Source organism: Rhipicephalus microplus, chromosome 3 (genome assembly GCF_043290135.1).
Source record: "Rhipicephalus microplus isolate Deutch F79 chromosome 3, USDA_Rmic, whole genome shotgun sequence".
NCBI classification, from domain to species: domain Eukaryota; kingdom Metazoa; phylum Arthropoda; class Arachnida; order Ixodida; family Ixodidae; genus Rhipicephalus; species Rhipicephalus microplus.
Window position 1 is genome coordinate 102,612,552 of NC_134702.1, and position 14,369 is coordinate 102,626,920.

Consider the following 14,369-nt stretch of genomic DNA (forward strand, 5'->3'; position numbering starts at 1 on the left):
AAAGAGGAAGAACCACTGTCAACACTGAGAACGAAACCAGCTGTCCGTGTACGTCCACACACATTTTTTATCACGTGCTGTTCAGTTCTCGACGTGTGTCGGGCCACCCAAGATTGTCGCCGCGGTGCCGGGAGGGTCCGTGACGCGTGCGTAAAGAAAGGGTTTCCCCGTAATGGGTCGGTCGGCGTGCGTTGTGCGTAAAGGAAGGGTTTCCCGTTAATGGGTCGGTCGGCTCTTTTTACCCTTAATCTTCGTCCGTTTCCCTTCAATGGTCATCAAGTGGTAGGCGAACGAAAACACTTTGTATGTGCAGGTGGAAAAAAAGGAAGAAAAAAACGAAAACAAGAAACAAGAAAGGACAGTGTACACGTACGAGTCAGAAAAAAGCATGGTCTCCAGCTATCAATCTTTGGGACCAATTTCCTTCTGGCTTACTTCTCGGAGGCAGTTGAGTTTTCCAGGGTCCTCGTTGATGCCGGCTACTAATGTTCAAAATTTGAAAATAAAATATGCCTCACGCTGTTCGCGCTCGTGTCTGTTTGAGAAACCGGACTGCAAAAGAGCTACGCTGATATTTTCAAAACTGTGGTATGGCAGGCGCAGATGTCTAGATAAAGGTAGCTTCGGCAGTGAAGTGGCGTGGTACCGGTGATTATTGAACCGCAGCCGAAATGGCGTGTCTGTTTCGCCTATATATTCTTGTCCGCAGATGTTGCAATGTAGCATGCATATTACTTTACCGGGGTCACAATTAAGGCTTTCATTTATGCAGCTTTGAAATCCGAGAAGTTCGCTTTGGATTCACGTGTTGTGACCATCTGTGGGCATACCTTGCATCGAGCTTTTCCGCAGGGATGGCACCCTGATTGAAATTTGGGGGTGGTTGATTTTTCTCTGAAAAGAATGTCCTTCATATTTTTATCCCGGCGGTACACCACGTGAGGTGGCTTCGCGAAGATAAAAGTTAGTCGTTTGCTTTGCCTGATTATGTTGAAATGGCGGGACAGTATGTTGTTGATTCGTGGCGCTGATGAGGAGTAAGTTAGTACAAGGTTCGTTTGGGAAGTCGTTTTAGATACTCTGTTTGGTCCCTTAATAATATCATTCCTGTGATATTATAAATTCACATATAAACCCAAAAAAGTGGAGGGAGGGAAGGCCGCTGTGGTAGCTCAGTGGTTGGAGCATCGAACGCGTTATTCGAAGGTCGTAGGTTCGATTCCTGCCCACGGCTGGTTATTTTTTCATCCACTTTTCTTTCTCTTTATTTACATTACATTGATTTTAATAACTTCCCCTGTACATTCCTTGGCAATACTGTCTGTTAGATCTCATTATTATTGTGTTAAAACACGGAAAAACGAGCCCTTAGGTATACACTTCTTTCTCTTATATATATATATATATATATATATATATATATATATATATAAATATATATATATATATATATATATATATATATATATCAATATATATATATATATATTATATATATATAAATATATATATACATATATATAAGGGAAACAACTGTATACTCAAGGGCTCGTTTTTAGTGTTTACACATCATTAATGAGACCTAACAGACAATAATGCCAAGGAAAGTATACGGGAAGTTATTAGGCCAATTGTAATGTAAATGAGAAGAAAGAAAAGTCGGTGAAAAGATAAGTTGCCGTGGGCCGGATCCGACCCTGCGACCTTCGAATAACGCGTTCGATGCTCTACTACTGAGCTACCATGACAGTCATTCCCCCAGCCACTTTATTGGGTATCTATTATGTTCATTTAAACGTGGGAGTGTCAGTCAGCGCCACTAGTAGCCATGGCGGCGAGTGTGGCACACTCTTTATGAGCCTGTTAGGTGTCACGTAGCACGTGAACCTATTACTAACTGGCAGCTGACCAATAGTGCCTCGTATACAACCTAAAGGCACCAAGTCTGCCAGTACGAGACCCTCGGTAATGAATAAGGGAAACAAGTGTATACTTGTGGGCTCATTTTTCGTGTTTACACATTATTAATGAGAATTAAAAGACAAATTGCGGTGGGCAGGATCCGAACATGCGGATCCTGCCCACGACAAGTTATCTTTTCACCCACTTTTCTTTCTTCTCTTTACATTACAATTGACCTGATAACTTCCCCTATACTTTCCTTGGCATTATTGTCTCTCTCTCTCTCTCTCTCTCTCTCTCTATATATATATATATATATATATATATATATATATTTATACATATATATATATATATATATATATATATATATATATATATATATATATATATTATTTCGAAATACTGTCAACCCTCTATTGAGGGTCATTACAGAAAAGGTACGACACACTGTACAAACAAATTGGGGATATACCTAAACATCTCCCAATAATAAACCAGGTATACATATATAGAAATCCGTGAAAGCTCTTCATTTCAAACGAAAAACACACACCCTGATTCGCAATGCAAAAATGACAATCGCAATAATATTTACAATAAATCACATAAATGTAAATCAAGTAAATGCACAAATTCATTAACATCACCCGCATTGACTATGTTACTCGGTAACCCATTCCAATCTTCAAAGACATCGGGGAAATAGTTACAGTTTAGTTATAGTTTTATAGTTAGAAGTTATATATATATTGTCACGAGGTCGTGACGTGGCGGAAGACAGGAGACTTCGTGTCGGGATTTAACTGTTTATTTGGGCGAACCTGTGCCCGGTAAACAGAAAGTCTAATTACAGCAGCAGTCTCGCACAGATAGCAGTCTCAGACTGATAGCGGCGAACGGAGCGTCGGCCTTCGATCAACAACTGACAAGCGGCGAAGCGCCTCGGCATTTATACTCCCGCCGTCGAATGTTCTAGCGCTACCGCTGGCGGCGGCGTACGTTCCAGAACAATCTGTACCATTCGCACAGTGGGCGTGATCTTATCGAAATGATCTACTACAGTCAGGAACCCTCTCGAAAACTGCAGGCGCGGTTTGCGCAGAGAATCGTGTGGTGTTTTGGGACGATAACAAAAACTTGGGAAATGGAACGTGGCATTGCCCCCTCTAAAAAAGGCATCGTCTCGATGCTTTGACTAAAGATGAAGGTACAATAATAATGCAAGAAAGTACAATGAATAAGTTACGATACAACAATAATACAAAAAAGCACTGTTTCAATTTGTTAACGCGCATGAACCGGCTTGAGGCGTGCGACATGGACGACTTCAGGTCGCAATCGGCGTCGTTGAGAGTTCGTGATGCCGTCGGGGACAACCTCGTAATCAAGTGGGCCGAGACGTCGAACCACCCTGTACGGTCCGAAGTACCGTCGCAGAAGCTTTTCACTTAGTACACGTCGGCGTATCGGCGTCCACACCCAAACACGTTCACCTGGCTGGTATTCGAGGAAGCGTCGTCGAAGGTTGTAACGGTGGCTGTCGGTCGTCTGTTGATTCTTGATACGGAGCCTCGCAAGTTGTCGGGCTTCTTCAGCGCGACGAAGGTACTCGCTCACATCGAGGTTTTCTTCATCGGTGACGTTGGGTAACATGGCATCGAGCGTCGTTGCCGGGCTCCTTCCGTAGACCAATTTGTATGGTCATATCTGCGTCGTCTCCTGCACCGCCGTGTTGTATGCGAAGGTCACATACGGAAGAATGGCGTCCCACGTCTTGTGTTCGACATCGACGTACATTGACAGCATGTCGGCGATCGTCTTGTAAAGCCGCTCGGTGAGGCCGTTGGTCTGTGGGTGGTACGCTGTCGTCCGGCGGTGGTTTGTTTGGCTGTATGCCAAGATCGCTTGAGTTAAGTCGGCAGTGAATGCCATTCCTCTGTCGGTGATAAGGACCTCCGGGGCGCCGTGACGTAGGACAATATTTTCGACGAAGAACTTAGCTACCTCGGATGCGCTGCCTTTTGGCAGGGCTTTTGTCTCGGCGTAGCGGGTGAGGTAGTGGGTAGCTACCACGATCCACTTGTTTCCGAAAGCCGATGTCGGGAACGGCCCCAGTAGGTCCATACCAATCTGCTGGAAAGGTCGGCAAGGTGGATCAATTGGCTGCAGAATTCCCGCTGGCCTTGTCGGCGGTGTCTTGCGTCGCTGACAGTCCCGGCATGTCCTCACATAACGAGTAACGTCGGTGGTAAGACGTGGCCAGTAGTACCTTTCTTGTATCCTCGCGAGCGTGCGAGAAACACCGAGATGCCCTGCCGTCGGATCGTCGTGCAGGGCCACCAGGAGTTCTGGTCGCAGAGCTGAAGGCACCACAAGGAGGTACTTAGCTCGAAGCGGTGAAAAGTTTTTCTTTTGTAGGAGACCGTTTCGTAGGAAGAATGACGCAAGTGCGCGCTTGAATACCTTCGGGACTTCGGCGGTCCTGCCTTCGAGGTATTCTATTAGGGCCTTAAGTTCCGGGTCGGCCTGCTGTCGTTCAGCGAAGTCGTCTGTAGTTATCGTTCCCAAGAAGCAGTCGTCATCCGGGTCGTCGGGTAGCGGTTGGTCGACAGGCGCACGAGAGAGACAGTCGGCGTCGGAGTGTTTTTCGCCGGACTTGTAAATGACAGTAATGTCATATTCTTGAAGTCTCAGGCTCCATCGTGCGAGGCGACCTGAAGGGTCCTTCAAAGTGGCTAGCCAACACAAGGCGTGGTGGTCGCTCACAACTTTGAAGGGCCTGCCGTAGAGGTATGGGCGAAATTTCGACGTAGCCCAGATGATGGCGAGGCACTCCTTTTCTGTTGTGGAGTAATTTGCTTCTGCTTTGGATAGCGATCGGCTGGCGTAACTAATAACCCTTTCAAGTCCGTCAGCCTTCTGCACAAGAACGGCGCCAAGACCTACGCTGCTTGCGTCAGTATGTATTTCTGTCTCGGCGAATTCGTCGAAATGGGCAAGTAACGCAGGCGTCTGGAGGCGATGTTTAAGCTCCTGGAAAGCGTGTTCCTGTGGCGTTTCCCACTTGAACTCCACGTCGGCCTTAGTAAGGTTAGTGAGAGGATCGGCGATGTGGGCGAAGGTTTTCACGAACCACCTATAATAGGCGCACAGGCCCAGAATTCTGCGCACGGCTTTTTTGTCAGTGGGCGGCGGGAAGTCGGCGATGGCGGCTGTTTTCCGTGGATCGGGACGAACTCCAGACTTGTTGATAACGTGCCCCAGAAACAAGAGCTCTTCATACGCAAATCTGCACTTTTCTGGCTTCAGTGTGAGTCCGGAAGTCTTGATGGCTTGAAGTACAGCTTCAAGGCGCCGAAGATGCTCGTCGAAACTCAAGGAAAACACGACGACGTCGTCCAAGTACACAAGGCAAGTCTGCCACTTCAATCCTGCCAGTACTGTATCCATAACGCGTTGAAAAGTTGCAGGCGCTGAGCAAAGGCCGAAGGGCATCACCTTAAACTCGAAGAGGCCGTCCGGTGTTATAAACGCCGTCTTCTCTCGGTCTCTTTCGTCGACTTCGATTTGCCAATAGCCAGTCTGGAGGTCCATTGACGAAAAGTACTTGGCGTTATGGAGCCGATCAAGTGCGTCGTATATTCGTGGGAGAGGATACACGTCCTTTCTTGGGATTTTGTTCAGGCGGCGATAATCGACGCAAAAACGTAGGGTCCCATCCTTTTTCTTCACTAACACCACGGGGGATGCCCATAGGCTCTTGGACGGCTGGATAATATCATCCCGCAGCATTTCATCAACTTGTCTCTTCATGGCCTCACGTTCTCGCGTCGAAACCCAGTACGGACTCTGACGGAGTGGTCTGGCAATTTCTTCGGTTATGATGCGATGTTTCGTGATTGGGGTCTGCCGAATTTTTGATGATGACGAAAAGCAATCTTCGTATTGCAGGAGCAGGGCATTGAGCTGTTCTTGCTTATCGTTCGGAAGTCTGGGATTGACGTCGAAAGCTATGGGAGGGGCTTGGTTCCTCTGAGGAGGTTCCGCAGAATCGGCGAGGGCGAAAGCACTGGTGGCTTCGACAATTTCTTCGATGTAGGCGACCGTTGTTCCTTTGTTCACATGTTTGTACTCATTGCTGAAATTCGTGAGCATAACCGTTGCTTTGCCTCCCCGCAGCTCTGCAGTTCCTCTTGCGACGCAAATATTTCGGGTGACCAACAGATGCTGACTGCCTTCAACGACGCCTTCCAAGTCAGGTGATTTAGGAGCGCCGACTGAAATAATGACGCTTGAGCGAGGCGGAATGGTGACTTGTTCTTCCAGCACATTCAAGGCATGGTGTCCTGACGGCGTGCGTGGCGGTAGTGCTCCTTCTGTGGATAACGTTATCGATTTCGTTTTTAGGTTGATGACAGCACCATGGAGGCATAAGAAGTCCATGCCAAGGATGACATCTCTCGATCAACGCTGTAGGACTACGAAGTCTGTAGGATAAATACGGCTGTTAATGGTGACTCTCGCTGTGCAGATTACTGCAGGCGTTACGAGATGACCTCCGGCTGTGCGGATTTCAGGGCCTTTCCATGCTGTCCTAACTTTCTTTAACTTCGCGGCGAACGACCCGCTGATGACAGAATAGTCGGCTCCAGTATCGACGAGAGCGGTCACACTGTGGCCGTCGATAAGAACGTCGAGGTCGCTAGTTCGCCGTCTCGCATTACAGTTAGGGCGTGGCGTCGGGTAACGGCTGCGTCGGCTTGTTCCGCTGCTTCCATGTTGCGTCGTCAGGCCATTTTCGGTAAGTGAGCTTTCACCGTCAGGTCTTTGGCTGGTTGGCGTTGTGTTCGGAAAGCTCCGTCGCGGCGTCGTCGTCGTCGGAGGATCTTCGGTAGTTCGTCGCACAGCAACCGCACCTCCACCGGTTGCTGCCCTTAGTTTCCCGGATACGGGCTAGGAGACCGGCCCCGCGTTGGGCCAGAGTACTGTCGGTGGTGCGGTGACGTGCGGCGGCTGGGCGACGGTGAACGCGAAGGGCTTCGTGGTGTCCACCGAGTTCCTGTCAGGTAGTCGGCGATGTCACGTGGTCGTTCTCCTGGCTGTGGGCGTTGTGCATTGACGGCGAAGCCACGCAGTCCCATCTGTCGGTACTGGCAACGGCGGTATGTGTGTCCGGCCTCGCCGCAGTGGTAGCAGAGCGGGCGATGGTCAGGGGTGCGCCAGACGTCAGTCTTCCTCGGTGCACTGCGCTGGGCCGTTGGCGAACAGTATGACGTCGGTGGGGGTGGTGGCGGCGGTGGCGTCGGTCGACGGAAGTGCGATGGGGCGGCGTTTTGGCGTGGACGGGGAGGAGCGTTGTGGCGCAGTGCAGCGGCGTAGCTCATAGCTTCCGGCTCGGGCCGTGGTGCGTGGGGAATTTGAAGCGATTGCCGAACTTCTTCTCGCACAATGTCGGCGATTGAATCCACTTAGGCTGCGCCGAAGGCAACAGCTTGCGCAGCTTTTCCCGCACGATCGCTCGGATCGTTTCACGCAGGTTGTCGGAGTCACTGGCTTGAGCAGCAGCACATTCTGAAGTCAGGCGACGATTATACTGTCTGGTGCGCATGTCCAGGGTTTTTTCGATGGTGGTCGCCTCGGATACAATTTCTTGGATGGTGTTCGGTGGATTCCTCATTAGTCCCGCGAAGATGTCTTGTTTGACCTCTCGCATGAGGAAACGAACTTTCTTCTCTTCAGGCATGTCTGGGTCAGCGTGACAAAACAGGCGGGTCATCTCCTCTGTAAAAATTCCAACCTTTTCATTTGGTAGCTGAACCCGGGTCTCTAAAAAAGCAGCGGCCCTCTCTTTGCGAGCGACGCTCGCGAACGTTTGCAGGAATGCGCCACAGAAAACATCCCACGTTTGGAGCGTGGACTCCCAATTTTCGAGCCAGGTCCTTGCGGTGTCTTCCAAATCGAAGAACACACGACGCAGCTTTGCGTCATGGTCCCAGTGGTTGAGGGCGGCCACACGGTCGTATGTTTCTAGCCAGGACTCCGGGTCTTCGAACGATGACCCATGGAAAATTGGTGGTTCCCTGGGTTGATGCATGACCATCGTGGGCTGGGACGCTGCGGTTGTCATACTCGCTGCAGTCGCGGTCATGGCCTTGGTCTTCCGCGCGTTGTCGTGTAGAAGCCCGTACTCCGGTGGTAGCCCTTGCTGTCGGCGGCTTGTTCGCTGCTCCGGTTTGGCGTCGTTGTCTTCTCCGCGACGTGGGCTGGATTCACGGCTTGACGGGGACGTCCGGTACATGAACGAAGCAGCACCTCCACCAGATGTCACGAGGTCGTGACGTGGCGGAAGACAGGAGAGTTCGTGTCGGGATTTAACTGTTTATTTGGGCGAACCTGTGCCCGGTAAACAGAAAGTCTAATTACAGCAGCAGTCTCCCACAGATAGCAGTCTCAGACTGATAGCGGCGAACGGAGCGTCGGCCTTCGATCAACAACTGACAAGCGGCGAAGCGCCTCGGCATTTATACTCCCGCCGTCGAATGTTCTAGCGCTACCGCTGGCGGCGGCGTACGTTCCAGAACAATCTGTACCATTCGCACAGTGGGCGTGATCTCATGGAAATGATCTACTACAGTCCGGAACCCTCTCGAAAACTGCAGGCGCGGTTTGCGCTGAGAATCGTGTGGTGTTTTGGGACGATAACAAAAACTTGGGAAATGAAACGTGGCAATATATATATATATATATATATATATATATATATATATATATATATATATATATATATATATATATATATATATCATTTGGTAAGCATACATTGGACATCATCTTCCTCATCTGTAAATAACCATCATGAGTTTTCATGCCGTTCGTCTTCATTGTTGTCAGTGTCATTTGCTGTTGCTGAAATAAAGCGTTGACTGAACCGTGGTATTTGAGGTGATGGAAGGCGCTTCCTGATCTCTTCGACCTCTCTCTATCCAAACATATCTCTTGGAGCTCCGTTCTGGACGCCGCTTACGCCATCAGACCATCATGTCACAAGAAGAAGCAACAGTGTCTACTCATCCGGTGCAACCACCCGCCGCCAACCCCAACCCGGCCAAGCACCCCCCTCGGGAGCCTCAAATCTTCTACAGTCTACCTGGTGAAGATGTCGAAGACTGGCAGATGTGCGCCCTTGAATACTGCGTAAAACGCTTATCCTCAGTTCCAAGGCGCTAGTGGCCGATGCGATTCGTCGCATGTGACGAAGCACATTGCAGCTTGTTCGCCTTCGCATGCCCGCTAACGCGATGTCCTTGCTCGCTAAGTTTTGATTTGTGTTATAAAGCGATGCCATGAGATGAGTTAGGCTTGGTTAGAGTGTACTAGAAATGTTGAGTGGCGTGACCGCGCCTCACCGACTGATCCCTTCCGCATTGCCTGTTGCGGCGGCGCTTCAGTCGAATAGTACTAAAAGAGCCGCGCGCCGCTTGCAGGAACTGCTTTGCACTTCGCCTCCTCCGTCGCGCTTTCTTGATGCAGATTTCTTCGTATCTGCCCATGATTCGTGTCTAGCACATGATGCCACAGACCTTGATGTATGACACGCCAATATAATGAACTTGAGTTCCATGAAAGCCCTTATGTGAGATCAAAAATAATTCAGAAAGGGCGTGTCTTATACTGATTTCTTCGGTCTTAACTTTTCCTGCGTTGGTTAGGTGTCTACAATATACAAAGAACTGAGCCGATTTATTGGAAGTTACCGGCGCTCAGAAAGCTGGCAGATTAAAGAAATACTGTTTCAGACGTACGGAGAACCAGGCGGCCGTTAGTAGAGAGGGGAGAAGAAGGGAACCTGAACCCCCTACACCACAAAAGTTTTCCGTAATTTTACTTTTTAGGGCATACTAAAATATTTACACGCATTCACAGCGACAACGAATAGGCAAAGTTAGTCGTCCTGCTGCATTCCCCCCCCCCTAAAAAATTCTAAAAGCTAGCCGTGCGCCGAAGGTTTACAGTTGGCGAAGCTAAATATAGCGTGTCTATGTACAAATGCACTCTGTAAATTTTACCTTTTCGACAGTAGGACGTTCTAAAGCTAGTTCAAGTCGAAAGTAGTCGGACGAGAAATGCACCGCCTAAACATAGTAGCTCTGCTAAAGGGAAGTGCATGGAAATTGTTAATGGGGCGGGCGGTAACGTTTGACATGAATGCCGGTATATATATATATATATATATATATATATATATATATATATATATATATATATATATATATATATATATATATATATATATATATATATATATATATATATATATATATATATATATATATATATATATATATATATATATATATATATATATATATATATATATATATCATCAGCCTGACTACGTCCACTGCAGGACAAAGGCCTCTCCCATGTTCCGCCAGTTAACCCGGTCCTTTGCCTGCTGCTGCCAATTTATACCCGCAAACTTCTTAATCTCATCTGCCCACCTAAACTTCTGTCTCCCCCTAACCCGCTTGCCTTCTCTGGGAATCCAGTCAGTTACCCTTAACGACCAGCGGTTATCCTGTCTACGCGCTACATGCCCGGCCCATGTCCATTTCTTCTTCTTGATTTATTTCAGCTATGATATATTTAACCCCCGTTTGTTCCCTAATCCACTCTGCTCTCTTCTTGTCTCTTAAGGTTACACCTACCATTTTTCCTTCCATTGCTCGCTGCGTCGTCCTCAATTTAAGCTGAACCTTCTTTGCAAGTCTCCAGGTTTCTGCTCCGTAGCTAAGTACCGGCAAGATACAGCTGTTATACCTTCCTCTTGAGGGATAGCGGCAATCTACCTGTCATTATTTGAGTGTGCTTGCCAAATGTGCTCCACCCCATTCTTATTCTTCTAGTCACTTCAATCTCGTGGTTCGGCTCCGCAGTTATTACCTGCCGCTGCTCTTTTCCGAGGTTGTTGTACATTACTTTCGTTTTCTGCAGATTCATTTTAAGACCCACCTTTCTGCTCTGCTTGTCAACCTCCGTAATCATGAATTGCGATTCGTCCCCTGAGTTACTCAGCAATGCAATGTCATCGGCGAAGCGCAGGTTACTAAGGTACTCTCCATTAACTCTTATCCCTAACTGTTCCCATTCTAGGCTTCTGAAAACCTCCTGTAAGCACGCGGTAAATAGCATTGGGGAGATTGTGTCCCCCTGCCTAACACCCTTCTTGATTGGTATTTTGTTGCTTTCTTTATGAAGCACTATGGTAGCAGTTGATCTTCTGTAGATTTCTTCCAGGATGTTTATATATGCTTTATTGACGCCCTGATTCCGCAGTGTTTGCATGACGGCTGATATTTCTACTGAATCAAACGCCTTCTCGTAATCTATGAAGGCTATGTATAGTGGTTGGTTATACTCTGAGCATTTCTCTATTACCTGATTGATAGTATGAATGTGGTTGATTGTTGAGTAGCCTGTTCGAAATCCTGCTTGTTCCTTTGGTTGATTGAATTCTAATGTTTCCTTTACTCTGTTAGCAATTACCTTTGTAAATAGCTTGTATACTACAGAGAGCAAGCTAATCGGCCTGTAATTCTTCAAGTCCTTGTCATCTCCTTTCTTATGTATTAAGATGATGTTAGCGTTCTTCCAAGACTCTGGTACTCTTCCCGTCAGGAGACACTTCGTAAACAGAGTGACTAGTTTTTCTAACACAATCTGTCCTCCATCTTTCAGCAGATCTGATGTTACCTGATCCTCACCAGCAGCTTTGCCTCTTTGCATGCTCTCCAAAGCTTTTCTGACTTCTTCTATTATTACTGGTGGGGTGTCATCTGGGTTACTGCTAGTTCTTGTAGTATTAGGGTCGTGGTTGTCTCAGCTACTGTACAGATATCTGTAAAACTCCTCCGCTATTTTAACTATCCTATCCATATTGGTAGTTATTTTGCCTTTTTTGTCCCTTAGTGCGTACATCCGATTTTTGCCTATCCCAGGTTTCCTCTTCACTGCTTTGACACTTCCTCCGTTTTTCATAGCGTGTTCAATTCTCTCCATGTTATACCTTCTTACATCGGATACCTTACGCCTGTTAATCAACATCGAAAGCTCTGCCAGTTCTATTTTGTCTGTTGTACTTGAGACTTTCATGATTTGACGCTTCTTAATGAGATTCTTCGTTTCCTGGGAAAGCTTGCCAGTGTCCTGTCTAACTACCTTGCCTCCAACTTCCACTGCACACTCCGTAATGATACTCGTCAGATTATTATTCATTGTATCTATGCTAAGGTTGGTTTGCTCATTAAGAGCCGATGCACACCCAGGTATCGTGCAAGATGTGGAAGTGGTTGGCAAGGTACGATGCAATGACCATAGAATGGTACGGTCTCGAATTCACCTAGATTTGAGGAAGGAAGGACAGATACTGATACGCAAGAAGCCAATCAATGAGCGAGCACTGAGAGGGAAAGTAGAGAAATTCAGAGTCTCGCTTTAGAACAGGTACTCGGCTCTTAGTGAGGAAACCAACCTTAGCATATTATATATATATATATATATATATATATATATATATATATATATATATATATATATATATATATATATATATATATATATATATATACAAGAGTTGCATTTTTCAAGACAAGATGCACCTCTGCCTGCCTACATTTTTGACACTTATTAATACAACTACACTTATATTACAAAATATCGCCATAAGTTCTGCCTTGCAATGGCCTTACGCCAATAGAAAATTTGGAAAGCAGCACAATTTATGCTGTTGATACAAAAAGAGAACAGGTTACAGTGAACTTACGCAGATTAATAGTCGGGCTGTATATACAATTGCCACTTTTTATTATTTTTGTGTGTTGTTTTTAATATGTTCAATGTGTAATAAGTGGTTCAGAAAAGAATAATTATTATTTCCCGCAAAGCTCGCTTGATAAAACTGAGTCGTCACCGAAATAGATGTAACAACGTTACTTATACTCGGGTTTCTCGTGAAACGATCGAGCGTATATAGGCTCATATAAGGAACACTGTGATCTGCATTTCGTAGAGACTACCGACAAAAAGAGCTTATGATTTTTTCGCAGTGTTAATTTTACTTCTCTCTTTGTAGTTTGCCAGTAGCCACCTATGATCTAACGCAGCTGAAAGCGCTGCTTGAGTGAGAAGCTTGGCGGACCCGTGCGAATACCAATTGACGTTTTTTTATGTGTGTGGGTCAGCAGGCTCTTGAAACAGTATATGTATCGACGCGATTTCCTAGTGGTTGCATATTCACTCGTGCACCATGGCACGTAGCAGGTACGTCCACTTTCATTAGAAAGGCTAAGAATTGCATTAAACTCGCTAAAAACGAGCAATGGCACTCTTTCGCAGGCTACGGCGAGCGCGCTCCTAATGTAGACGCTCCTGAGATGTTCAGTACCATGAGACTACAGCGCCGCCGCACCTGTTACCCGCCGGAGAATCAGCCGAGATGTGGCGCAGCCGCCTCGATCATTAAATTACCCCCTTCTGGTACTCTGTAGCCCTGTCACGAATTTGAGCAGCAAGCTCGGCAATGATGTCCCAAGTTTTCAAATAACATCGTGTTGGATCTCGAATAAAAAAAAGTGCCGGCATATCCACGAAGTGATTGATGATGAGTGGGCGAAGCTCTGGAGGAAAACCTGGTAAACCATGAATCTTCCGTACATTTTGCCTACTCGATTTTATTACAATGCTCCCCCTAGCGTACGTCGCCGCACTAAATCGAGCGATTGCCTTCCACCAATGACACGTGCCATATGTGACATCATTCCTATTTTATAACATCTCGCATCTTTCATCATCAACTACAAGTACCGCCGTCTAGTTTATAACATCTTGCATCTTTTCATCATCAGCTACAAATCCCGCCATCTAGTGAGCACTGAAAGAACTAAACGAGAGGTGGCTACATGCAGGAGACGGAGCCGCCATCTAGTGAACACTGCAAGAACTAAACGAGAAGAGGCGACATACAGGAGACGGTACCGCCATCTAGTGGACACTGCAAGAACTAAACGAGAGGTGGCTACATACAGGCTACAGGGGACGCACAGCCCACGCCCTAAGGAGCTTCGCCCCTAAAAGTGTCGTTGTGCGAGGGTCTTTGCCGAAAAATTCCCAGATCCCGCGTACAGTGGGAATCAATGATACGCGAAGCACGAATTAGAAAGGTTTACATGTCACTTCAAAGTCAGCAGAACGTTGCGAGGTGTAGGAAAACGATGCCAAAAATGACTTCTGTGTCATGATTATCATGTTTGGATGTGTCGTATACCTTTGTCTTCTATTCACGTCACGAGATACCAAATTCAGTACATGCGGAGCTAGCGAAACGGCCATGAGTATGTTATGAGCTTGTTATGTTGTCATGTTCTCGCATGACACGCATGTCAGGAGTATCATATTTGCACCAGTCA

The 14,369-nt window shown here is 46.9% G+C and overlaps 1 long non-coding RNA gene across 1 annotated transcript in view; it reads right to left on the minus strand.

The window, feature by feature from the left end:
- LOC142803270 (uncharacterized) overlaps window positions 1-14,369 on the minus strand; it is a 181,646-nt gene that overhangs the window by 37,758 nt on the left and 129,519 nt on the right. The gene's annotated exons all lie outside the window — the stretch shown is intronic.